We start from the raw sequence: 12,084 nt of genomic DNA, 5'->3' as shown, positions 1-12,084 counted from the left end.
TTGATATTTTATCTACCTATCCACACACATATTCATAGAAAAAGTAAACAGAAAAATGTTCATTATGATAGACCTTGTTTTGGTAACTGAAGTTTATTAGAGACCATCTGGTCTGTTGAATATAACAAAATGTAATCCATGTTTTCAACACAAATGGAATTGACAATGGCCTCTAGGAGGTCTTTATAATTAGTGTTCCTTTGTGAAATGGGAACTCATAAATAGCTGTGTACCATGACTAATGATTAGGGAAATGCAAATAAATACCAAGATAAGATGGTAACCTCCTGTCTATAAAGGTGGATCTGACTAAAAAACTAAACAAGAAAAAATTACACCATACTATAAGAACATGAGAATTAATACTTATATACCATTAGTGTGGATGCAAGGGAAGCAGCAACTATAAAAACAGATTGTAAAAAAATAAAATAATAAAAATATTGTTACATCCCATTCCATATCATAATAGCATTATTCACAATAATCAGTGTGGGGTATAGGTTCTGGAATACAAACTAGTGTTTAAATGCTTATTTTGATCACACAGAAAACCTGATTATATTCTTAGTATTGTAGGTCCAATATAGTAGCACATACCTGGCTATAGTTATAGTTCCTGGGGTGATCCAATGCCCTCTTCTGACTTCTTCAGGGTCCTGAATGAACATGTATGGCATACAAACACTTAAGTAAATAAATAAACATAAACATTCACATAGGGTAGATATATAAAAGTTGTAGACAACTCAAATGTATAGTAGATAAATGGAAATACAAATATAACATATATTTAATACACACACATATTTATGAACATATTAAATTTAAAAAATTAAATGACTTGAAATAATCCAGTTACCTGAAAATATAAGTTGTATCATTCCAATTAAATGAGGTAATTAGAACAGTCAATCTCTTTGGCATAAGCAGTACACTGAGTTCCACTATGTGAAGATAAAGGAAAATAAAAAGTTACTGTCCAATGAATGTTATATTATTTTGTACTTTTAAATTTTTCACAAGTTTTTAAATTTAATTTGAAATATGGTAGAATGGTAGTTAACATATTTTTTCTGATTCCTGCAACATATGGCATTGGTGTTTGTGAATAATAAAAACTAATTTTAGACATTTAAAATACAATATGGATTTATTATTAGACAACTAGAAATCATCAATGTATCCCCATGGATTAAGACTTATTATTGGTGAGAGATAATATTTTGTTCAAAAGATAACATACCCAAACACAAAACATATTTTTTAGAACAGGATTTGACTCAAAATTTCTTTTGTTCCACAGTTTGGCTGTGAAATATGAATCCTACTCTTGAGGCCACAATGCATTCAAGTGGAGAAGTTAAACTGCATGCTGTTTGGGCCATTGTCAGAGCTACCAACTCACAAGCTATGAGCAGGACATGAATTTTCCCTTCTTTAATCTTTTGGAAGACACTGATGCTGGTTTAGCCTTTCATCCTCAGTGAATACACTGTCGAGTAGGACATGGAATCCATCAGGGGATCTCAACTACTACCACTACACCTGTGCTCTACCTGCAGAATAAATGTATGTGCCCATCAACCAGCTGCCATTTCTGGTGTAACTCCCATGGACAGCCTGTAATTTCAATTTGCTGCTATGACTCTACCTACAGAGATTCACATTTTGGGGTCACTGTTTCCTTGTGTCCTGCATTATTGGTTCAAAATACAGTTTAGAAATCTATGATTGTGTCAAATCCCTTGCCCTTGCTTTTAAGAGGAGATCAAAACAATGTTCAGTTCGTTTGTGGATTGTAGGTTGATTAATTTTCTCCACAGATTTAGAGTATGGCTTCAGAAACTCAGAAGGTAAAGGAATAACCTACATATTTGATAGGTGAGAATTTTAATTATTTTACAAATATATTTAAAGCTATAAATGGGAATGCCATAAGATACTTGAATAGAAACTGCAGAACATGGCCTTATGATCTTTTCTACTGCTGAAATGTAAGACAGGGAGCATGATTAACAGTTTTTAAACATCATACCTTCAGCAGGATTCTTAGCAGAAGTCAGCTTTACAGAATAAAATTCCATGAATTTTAGTCCTGTGGAGGACCCCTTGTCATATTGCATTAGTTTCACCACACTAAACAACAATCAGACATATAGATTCCATAAATATTAGTCAAACTTTTTTAGGAGTTGAATGGAATTGCATTAGGAATGTCTATTTTGTATCAGAGACACTGTGAACACACACAAAGAGGTTAAGGAGGTATTGTAAAACGAAAGTGAAGATTGCAGAAGTGACTTTAAATATAAATCCTTACTCCTCAAAAATAATAAAAAATATGTGTCAACAGTCTGAAGCTGATACGATAGATCTTAGATATGTACCCACTGAGCACTTGTGTGAGCTTGCAGTTATCTTTCTATATGGCTGTGTCTCTGTCAGCATTTTCTGTAAATATGGCTTTCAAGAACAAAATATTAGATTTCCACTTTCATCTCCTCCTGCTTTTATTAATTAATTTTAAATTATGGCTTATCAAATGTGACTCATTTTCCTTCTGAGAATGTAAAGTCTTTTTCCAATACTATTACAAAATACCAAAGGTGGGTCACTTATGAATGATAAATTTATTGGGATATTTGTAAGGTTATGTGTGAGAGATTACTTAGAGGAACATAGATGACTCAAAGGCAGATGTGTCATTGAGAATCCCACTGCATTCTGTGTGATAAGTCATTATGAGTACATTGTTTAATCTCTCTGCATGACTTGCAAGTAGCTACATGATTTACAGTATTACTAGAGGCTGCTTAGCCTGATAGTCTCTTCTGTTGAGCAGTTGTTTGGTACTCATCTAATTTTGGTGAAAGACCTTACAATCCTCTAAGGTTCTGCTTTTCAGAATTTGTGAAACTTGTTCACTTTCTCAATCTCATGAGGCTTACCATCTTCTCTGCAGGAAGAAGTGTTTCAATTGAGAAGAAAATGATACGCAACAGAAAAGGTCTCAAAATGATTACGCCTGAATTTCTTCAGAAGAAAAATGTGTAATACCAAAGACTAATTTAATGCCTCACACAATAGTTACAAATCTCCAATGATTGGCTAAACTACTGTATTTAGAATTTGACTCTTTTCTCATAATGCATAGAATTAGGGCTGTCCTTGTTTAAAATTCATATTTTATAACAAAAATTGATTTCATCCATTCTTTTAAGGAATACATGTAGACACATGAATATTCTAAGGTTAAAAAGAAACAAAAGGAGAACAAGAGGTGGTAGCATCAGTGACAAAGAAGAATGGAAGTTAGGCAGAGGACACTAGGGCCTGTGAACATGAAAGAAGAAAAAAGACTAGGAGAAAAAATGGAAGGAGAGTAAGGCATAAAAGGAAGTGGAGAAGACGAGAGAGTGGAAAGTCATACTTGTTTCAATAATCCCATATAGTCAATATCCTGTGTGCTAATTTAAAATTATTCTTAAATTAAAATAATGAATGAAACAAATAAAAGCATACTCTGTTTTAAGTCAGTCTTGAATCTGTATTAGAAATAGCTTTCACTCAACACAGTTACAAGTTTAAAATCTAAAGATTGTTTTAGAGTTAGTCATTATCCAATAATATTCTTGTCTTATATAACCAAATATCAGTATTTCAACTGCTTCAAAGTTACCATCTTAGCCTTTCATATCATAATCAGCCTTATCAGAGAAACAGAGTTCAGTATAAAAATAAGTAATACAGTAATGTCCACCAAAGTGATATATCTTCTAGTACATATTTTTTAAATATGTAAGTTAGTTTATTTCATTTCCAAGTGTTTTAAAACTTGGTTAGTAATTATTAATTAACTATATCCTAAAGTCAAAGACTAAACAAAGTAATAGACTGTATATATGCAAAAGTATAAGAATGTATACTTGCTATTGAGTTTATTTTTTACAAATGGATGATCGTCTTGATGATGACGATAATGATGATGCTGTTGATGATAGTAATGATATTTGTGATGATAATGATCATGGTGATGATGGTGGTGGTGGTAGTGACAATGTTGATGATGATGATGGTGGTGGTGGTGGTAGTAATGATGATGATGATATGGTAGTGATGATATTGATTACTGTTTTGAGACAGAGAACGCCCTTGCATGAGCACATGTATGGAAGTCAAAGGACAAATTTTATGAGTCCATTCTTATATTATACGTTTTTGGGACAAGATTTATTTTTGTTTCAAAGTGTTAGCTCCAAGCTAGCTACCATATGAGCTTCAAGATAATTCTGTTCTTCCTCACACCTTATCATAAGAGTGCAACAGTTATACTCGGAATGCCACTGCATCACTCTGCCTCTCTGTCTCTTTCTGTGTCTCTGTGTCTATCTGTGTCTCTCTGTGTTTGTCTGTCTCTGTCTCCCCCTTCCCCTCCCTCTCTCTCTGTGTGTATGGGAGTTGTTCTGAAGATCAAACTCAGTTTTTTCCAGCTTTCACAAGTATTTTTAATCACTAAGCCATCTCTCCACTATACAAATATATAGTATTGACTTGACATATTTTTTGATTTATGTTACAAATTTAATATGGTTGTGTTAATAGAACAGTAAGTATATATTCACAAGGCCAAACTTTAAAAACCTCCTAACTTAGAACAAAAAGAAAATTATTTATTTCAGTAAATATTAAATTATAGTGGAGTTCATCAGTAGGGCCATGACAGGTTGACTTGAAGTAAAGAATTAGAAGATTTCTAACAGTAGTAACTGAATAAACCATTTCAATTGTCTGCCAACAGTTTTCCAAAGCAATATAAACAGTAAGATTATACTCGGACAGAAATTCCCACTAAGCATATGTGTGTCTATGTCCATAACAAGGAGTTCTACATAGGAAGAGGACTTATGGGTGGAGTAAACCTTTAAAAGTGTTTGAGTAGAAAGACTGCATTCTGTCACAAAAAACATGAGTTTGGAGGATGGAGAGCAATGGTGTGATCTGAATTGTGTCTTTCCAAAATTTCATATATTAAAGCAAAAAATCAGAATGACACTGTGTTTAGAAATATATAACTATAATTCAATGATTATAAGTGTGGAGTGTAGCCCTGGTCTATTAGGAAGAGTATTCTGACATGACATATTTGATTAAGATTGTGTGTGTGTGTGTGTGTTTGTATAACTTGTATATTTTATGTATATGAGTATACCACAGCTGCCTTTAGACACACCAGAAGAAGGGGTCAGATCCCATTACAGATAGTTGTGAGCAAACCATAAGGTTTCTTGGATGAACTCAGGACTGCTAGAAGAGCTGTCAGTGTGTGTAACTTTATTTTCCTGTTGTAATTGCTGTTTCATAGGCTTACTGCTCCTGTTTGCAAACCTAGGCCTAAACCTGGAAACTTCTAACCTTGGTACAATCTAATCTATGCCTAGAATGTTGTCAGTCTCTGAGATTTACTGATGAATAAGCTCAACTTTCGTGATCTTTCTGAAATCTAGCTGGCTGGTTCAACTCAGGTTTTTCTGGCTCGAACTCGTCTCCAAGCTGACTATTTCAATCAGGCTTTTCTCTCAGGTTCTGCTTGGCTCACACTAATTCTAATCTTCTAATCTTCAGGCTCCTTCTCATTCTCCTGCTTGTTCTGTATTCCACTCTCTAGCTTGCTATCTCTTCAATTTGTCACTGTAAAACTTTTCTGGTAAAACTGTCTCCTCCCTCTCGGTGCTATTCTACTCTCTGTTTCAACTCTACTGCACAGTTCTCCATGTTTTACTCCATTCATGTACTATACTCTCTTCTTCCTGAGCTCTCCTACCCAAAAGTAGTCTTTCTTTCTTCTTTGTTCTTGTGACAGATGGATATATCCTATTCTAACAAATCTTTCCCTATTTTGTCACTTAGCCACACAAATAGACATCACTTTCAAACTTGTGTACCTCATTGTACAATCTAATTGTATCTGCATAGTTTGGGATTAAAGTTGAGTACTATTGATGTGGCCATATTCCCGCTGGAAGAATGAAAATATGTTCCACACAACTAGAAACAGGTTGAAATATACTGGAGTATATATCCTTTCTCCTCTACGGCTCTCCTTTTCCCTTATTTCCTTCTCATTCTCCTCTTATCTTCTTCTTCATCAATTCTTCCTCCTTTCTACTCTATCAACACACAAAGCACAGTTCAGGTTCTTGCATAATCAGACAGTTACAGTTACCAAATTAGGAAGACTCAGACTGAAATCCAGTTGTATGGAATTAAAATCTTGTACATACAGTCCTCAGGACTAGAATAAAATACTTTTACCAAATAATATAGACACTGGAAGACATCGATATTCTAGGTCCAATCTACTTCCATACTTTAACAGTGACATTCAGCAATGTTAAATTGTTCTAAATTCATCAAGTAAGTGTTTATGTTTTTCATTTTTTATTTGCTTTTAAACTTGTCTTTTGTTCTGGAATTAGCCTTTTAATGTGTGAACTTGCTAATCTAAAACACTTACTAGTTTTATCTTAGTCTACAACCACAATCAATCTTTCACTGAATTTTGTAAACATATCAAATGATATTTAAACAATGAAAAGCTGTATTTACTTCAAATTTCTTTCTATTGAACTGTGAGATTAGATTTAAACAGACCATTGTTTTATAACCCTAATTTAATGATTGACTACCTTTTAAAGCTAAACTTTACAAGTAAATTAAATATGATAATGAATACTGAACTTGGTAATATAAAGTTTAATTGGTTTTCACCTTTCAAGTACCTGTCAACATATTTGGCAATAAAAACAAACATTCTTTTATTATGTGCAAAACAGTATGTTGGACATGTATTTAGCTTGTAAAAACTGTGGTAAGTAAATAAACAAGAATGTAAAGTATATAAGAACCAAAATAGTAGATATAAATTAAAAAAGAATAAAAGTGACTATCAAGAATAATAAGTAACAGAGTCTTGGTTGTGATATTGAATACTTGAGCTTTGACTTAACTAACTTTAACGTGTACCTTGATGTGTTAGGTTTGATTTCCCACAAGGCAAAAATAAGCAATTGTTTTTATACAAAGTATTTGTAAATATGGTTTTATCTACCTATATCTCATATATTAAAATTTACTGGATATGACTTTCTTTCCTTACTTTAAGAAGTGAATATTTTTAACAGGATATTTATCCATTAAAATCCATTGCGAAGTCATTTGTGCAAAAATGTTGTTACTGTTTGGGGATGTTAAAACCTATTCTCAATGTAGTTGAGATACACACCACAAAAAAGATTCCATGCTTAAAATTGTAAACCTGGTCAACAACTCAAGAGAGTAGGTATAGTTGTGTTTGAGGAGGGTCTGAATAGGATTGTTTAGAAAAATATATATAGCATGAAAATGCATTCTAGACATTTTTTAAAACCTATAGACATATGCTACTCTCAGTCTTCTCAGCAAACTGTCTTTGAAATCAGAAAGATGTCTATTTTAAATGAACAATGGTAAATGATGACACTCATGACTGCTTGCTGAGAGTATGGAACAGATGAGTGCTCAGATCTAAACAAGACAAAATATCATCCATTCTAAGGCTCAGGAAATACTGCAGAAGTGGGTACAATCATGAAAGTGAGATGATTAGAAGAAGGGCTGAGGATGTTTATCTGCTGGGTGAGACAAAGCCACTGCTGCCATGACCTCTCAATAGCTGAAGATGCCTGCACTATGTCTGCATTAAAATGAGCATATTAACCGCCAGGCAGAAAGAGGTAGGACAAGGATAGCCCAACACTTAACTGCTGGGAGGGACCAGGACATTCCTATACTTTATTCATGACTATTTTGCTGATGATTGATTGAGGCAGATAGGGAAGAATCATTACTTTCATTTTTGTAACCATGGATAATTTCACAAATCTTCAGTGGATAGCTCCAATCCAATGGTCACACAGATGACCCTTGTCAAGCTAAATTGGCAACAAAACCAAACTGAAATTTATGAATTTGTGAATGGTATTGAAAAGGAATCTGGTGGTGTTGACAGTGATGAGAGGGACATAGGAAGAATAGGAGAGAGAGTAATCAAAATTTATTGGATAGACATATGAAACTGTCAAACAACAATTGTTTAAAAAAATTAAAATGTTGCAAACAGATAATTATATATGAAAGGCAGTTGCTAGTTAATAAACAGACATATTAGAAAGTGGTAAAGACTTAGTATTCTTTTTAAATATAGTAATAGATTTTGCACCAATAGAATTCTATATTTTCTTCATCACATCTCACTCACATTTTTGATGAAAGAAAATTTACACACAATAAATATTTTACAACCCTTCATATGATGTGGAATTTGTTAATAATTTTCTCCTTTGTAGAGCATTAATTAATATCTTAATTCTAGATTTCTTTCATTTACACTTATTTGTAACAACAAATCATACTGCATTTAATTGACTGGTTACAGTAGTGGTATGGAAAGGAAGAATAATACTCTTTTTTTCAGGACTGATTTCCCTGGATATTGCTCATTAGTATGGAAAACTCAACTCACCCAGCTCTTGTTTTTAAATGCCAGAGAATTATTTCTCTCCCCCATTTTAAATAGTCACATCAATAATTTTGAGTCAAAGTTGGGAGAGCAAGTAGCAGCAGTTTGACCATCATCAAGGTCTACAGTAGCTACATTTTAGTGCTTTTAATTTCTACAAGTCCTGTGACTATTTTCTGTTTTTACTGAAAGGCTTTGGGTCTATGGGAAACCCATACCTGTGTCCAAAGAAACATGAACTTACATGAGGCAGTGTATACTACTAAGCCTAATGCTTATTTGTGAGTTCCAGGTAATTCTTTCTGTCCCTTACTTTAAATAATCACATTTATACTTTATGCTCTTTGTTCTGTGAGTATCATACCCATTATAAAGTATTCTGATGGCAGTATTAGAACCAATGCTTAACTAGCTTTTGAATTGCAAAAGACTTCTCTTTTCTACGTGTGTATGTTTACACACACAAATATAAAGTAGATATAGTTATATAAATGTATATATACCATATATATATATATATATATATCCATATATCTTACATATTCTGGTTAAACATAACTAACTCTAAAATCAAATGATGAAATATTCTTAATCCCAATTCTTTTTCAATATTGACATAAGGCTGAAATACAAAATTTGCATCTGAAATATAAATACACTAAAAGCATTATATAGATTATCATATATATGGTATGTGAATAATAAGTGAAATTTATAATCAAATTTGCATTACATCCTTAAAATATATTATTGTACATGTGCAAATGTCTCAATAGTTTACATCTCACTTTTTTTACCAAGCATTTAGATTAGGTGTATACACACACATACACACACACACACACACACACACACACACACACTGTCTCTCTCTCTCTCAAACACACATACACACAGACACACACACCACCCAGCACAAGCATACCCTTGCACACATGCATGTATAATATTATATATTGAAAAATACAACAATTTTAGACTTGTGTATGTTCCTAGAAGGCCATATAAACAACTACAGATCTATGTCTTTATCTATAGTCACTCTCCCTTTCTTATTGAAGTCAACATCATCCATTGGCACACACTCATTACACTATAAGATTCTTGGGCTGAGGACTCTCAAGAACTGTCCCAAATCTATTGCATGTCTGATACTTGGGAGACATTGCATGAAATACAACACTCTATTTTAAAATGAAAGACAGAGTCATAGGATGGAACATTTTTATCACATTATATAATATGTGCACAGGAAATATAAATAAATACAGTCTAGTGGAGCTTGACACAGGAAAAGTGCCATGTATCCATGAAAAATCTTTATAATTCACATGATAATTAAAGATGTGGATGGAAATATACAATAGTGTTTTATGACAATAAAAGGGGAACTGAGCTTTAAGAGTATAGGGATGTTAGAAGCTTTAATTTTTGCCATCAGAATTAATGAAATGAACAAGTAATAGTTTCTATTTGTTGCAACATTTTGAAGCTTACAGGGAAGCTTAGACTGAAGAAGGAAAATCCAGATTATATCAATTATCAAGTTGCTTAGAGGTTAGTATTGAAGACATGTAGCTAAGTTGTCAAAAATACATTTTCCTTTAAAAGAAATGGGAGAGGATGTGACATGACAGAGCTCCAGAGCCAGAGCATGTTCCTACCAGTGTTTATGAGCTTAAAATATTTAAACATTTCTATGCACTCAACTGAGCAAGGAATCAAGAGGCTGGTATGGACAGTGGCAAGCAGGCAATCTGAGAGGTCGATGCTCTGTGAGAAACCAGTGAAGCTCAGAATAGTAAGGCTTTAGGAGGCTAAACAATAAATCTCTCTCAATTTCATTGTCACCATCTTAACTAAATGATTGAGGTGAGGATCATCCAGGGCAGGAAGAGCTGGCATTGCCTGCCTTTGATATCCCACGATGAGCAATGCTCAGTGTCACTGTGAAGCATTCATGCTACAGCAGCTTAACTTAAAAGTAATCCTAAATTAAGCTTTGAGAAATGACAGAATGTGGGGCAATCCTCTAGTCAGCTGGACTCAAGGCTTCGTAATGGACAATGGCATGAAGAACACGACTTCAGTCAATGCCAAATGTGAAAAACACATACCAAAAGACTGCTTTCCAGAAAACCTATTATGTATTTGAGTTTTGTAAAAAGTAGATTTCACTATTTCATCTTCATACATGTTATTCATTGAACATTGTTCATATTAAAACACAGCTTTTCTTGTCTACTCTTTCCTCCCCCACTGGTCTCCTTGTTCACTAACAAAAACCTCCCTTTAGCATCCTATATTCCAAATAGAGAGAAATTATCTGATATTTGTTTTTCGATTTTTTTGTTTTCTTTTTGATTTGTTTTGTTTTTCTTTTATTATGATAGACTTTCTCTGTATTTCCCTATTGATCCTAGAACTTGCTTTGTAGAGCAGGATGAACTGAGAAATCTACCAGCCTCTGCCACATGAGTGTTGGGATTAAACATTCCTGGCTCTTTGTGTGTGTGTGTGTGTATGCATGTGCGTGGTTTATAAATAAAAGCATAACTTTGCTTTCAGAGTGTATATTTATTAGGTAAAAGGAATCTAGATTTTGTCATTTTTAGTCTGCACAGTGATGTAAGATAAAGAAAGATTTCTCATGTTTAAAAGATGCTAAATTGCAAAGGATTGAAGCGTAGGAGCATAAACACACGTTGACGAGACAATTGCAAATGTGTCAACCTGTGAAACCCCGATAAATTTTTGTGAAGATTATAATATACATTTGTTTAGATCTTCCACAAATTTCTAAGTTTTTAAAATGCAGCACTAGAGGAATGCCAAATCTTTCTATTGTCTATTTTAGCTAAGTTGTGACACTACTGAGACATGCAGTATAATATTGCGGAGATGTATTGACATACAGTTGACCATCCTTAAACATAGATCTTTATTGCAAATTCAACTTCTTGCTAAATTATTCTTTAACTTTCAGGTCAACTCTGGCATTTTTACAGTCATCTACTGACATTTTCCAGAGAGTGAAACGTTTTGCTTGTCAAACATGAAGATGCTTCTCTGAGATGGTGAAGAGCTATACTCTGCCTTCTTGTTTCAGTTTTTACTGTAACAAGCAATCTATTGCAATCTGTTTAGAGTAATGGCTTGCAAATTGACATACTTTTGTTAGTAACTTAACCATATACCCTTCCCTCTGAGAAAATTTCTGGCATGCTATATAGCGACCGAAATATAGCAAGGACAAGGTTACCATATGTTTTAAGGGGTACCACATGTATTGAATAAAATGGGATGAAACATGTTGCAGTATAACAAGCTCTGAGTTCTGTGTTTATGAATCAACAATACAGGTAGACTGAAATAAGTTTAAGCTAAGAAATATAATATGAAACTGAATTATGTGGTAAAAATCTTTACAGAAATCTATCTCGGCCTTTAAAATCAATGATTAAAAAAAGGTCTCTCTCTCTCTCTCTCTCTCTCTCTCTCTCTCTCTCTCTCTCTCTCTCTCT

The 12,084-nt window shown here is 33.5% G+C and overlaps 1 pseudogene; it reads left to right on the top strand.

Annotated features, from left to right (window-relative positions):
- Positions 1 to 3,954: 3,954 nt before the first annotated feature.
- The window catches only part of LOC114630633, a 31,248-nt pseudogene continuing 23,118 nt past the window's right edge, over positions 3,955 to 12,084 (top strand).

This window comes from Grammomys surdaster, unplaced genomic scaffold, assembly GCF_004785775.1.
Source record: "Grammomys surdaster isolate TR1022 unplaced genomic scaffold, NIH_TR_1.0 67, whole genome shotgun sequence".
NCBI lineage: Eukaryota > Metazoa > Chordata > Mammalia > Rodentia > Muridae > Grammomys > Grammomys surdaster.
Note: the sequence above shows the minus strand (reverse complement) of the source record. Positions and strands in the feature narration are given on the sequence as shown.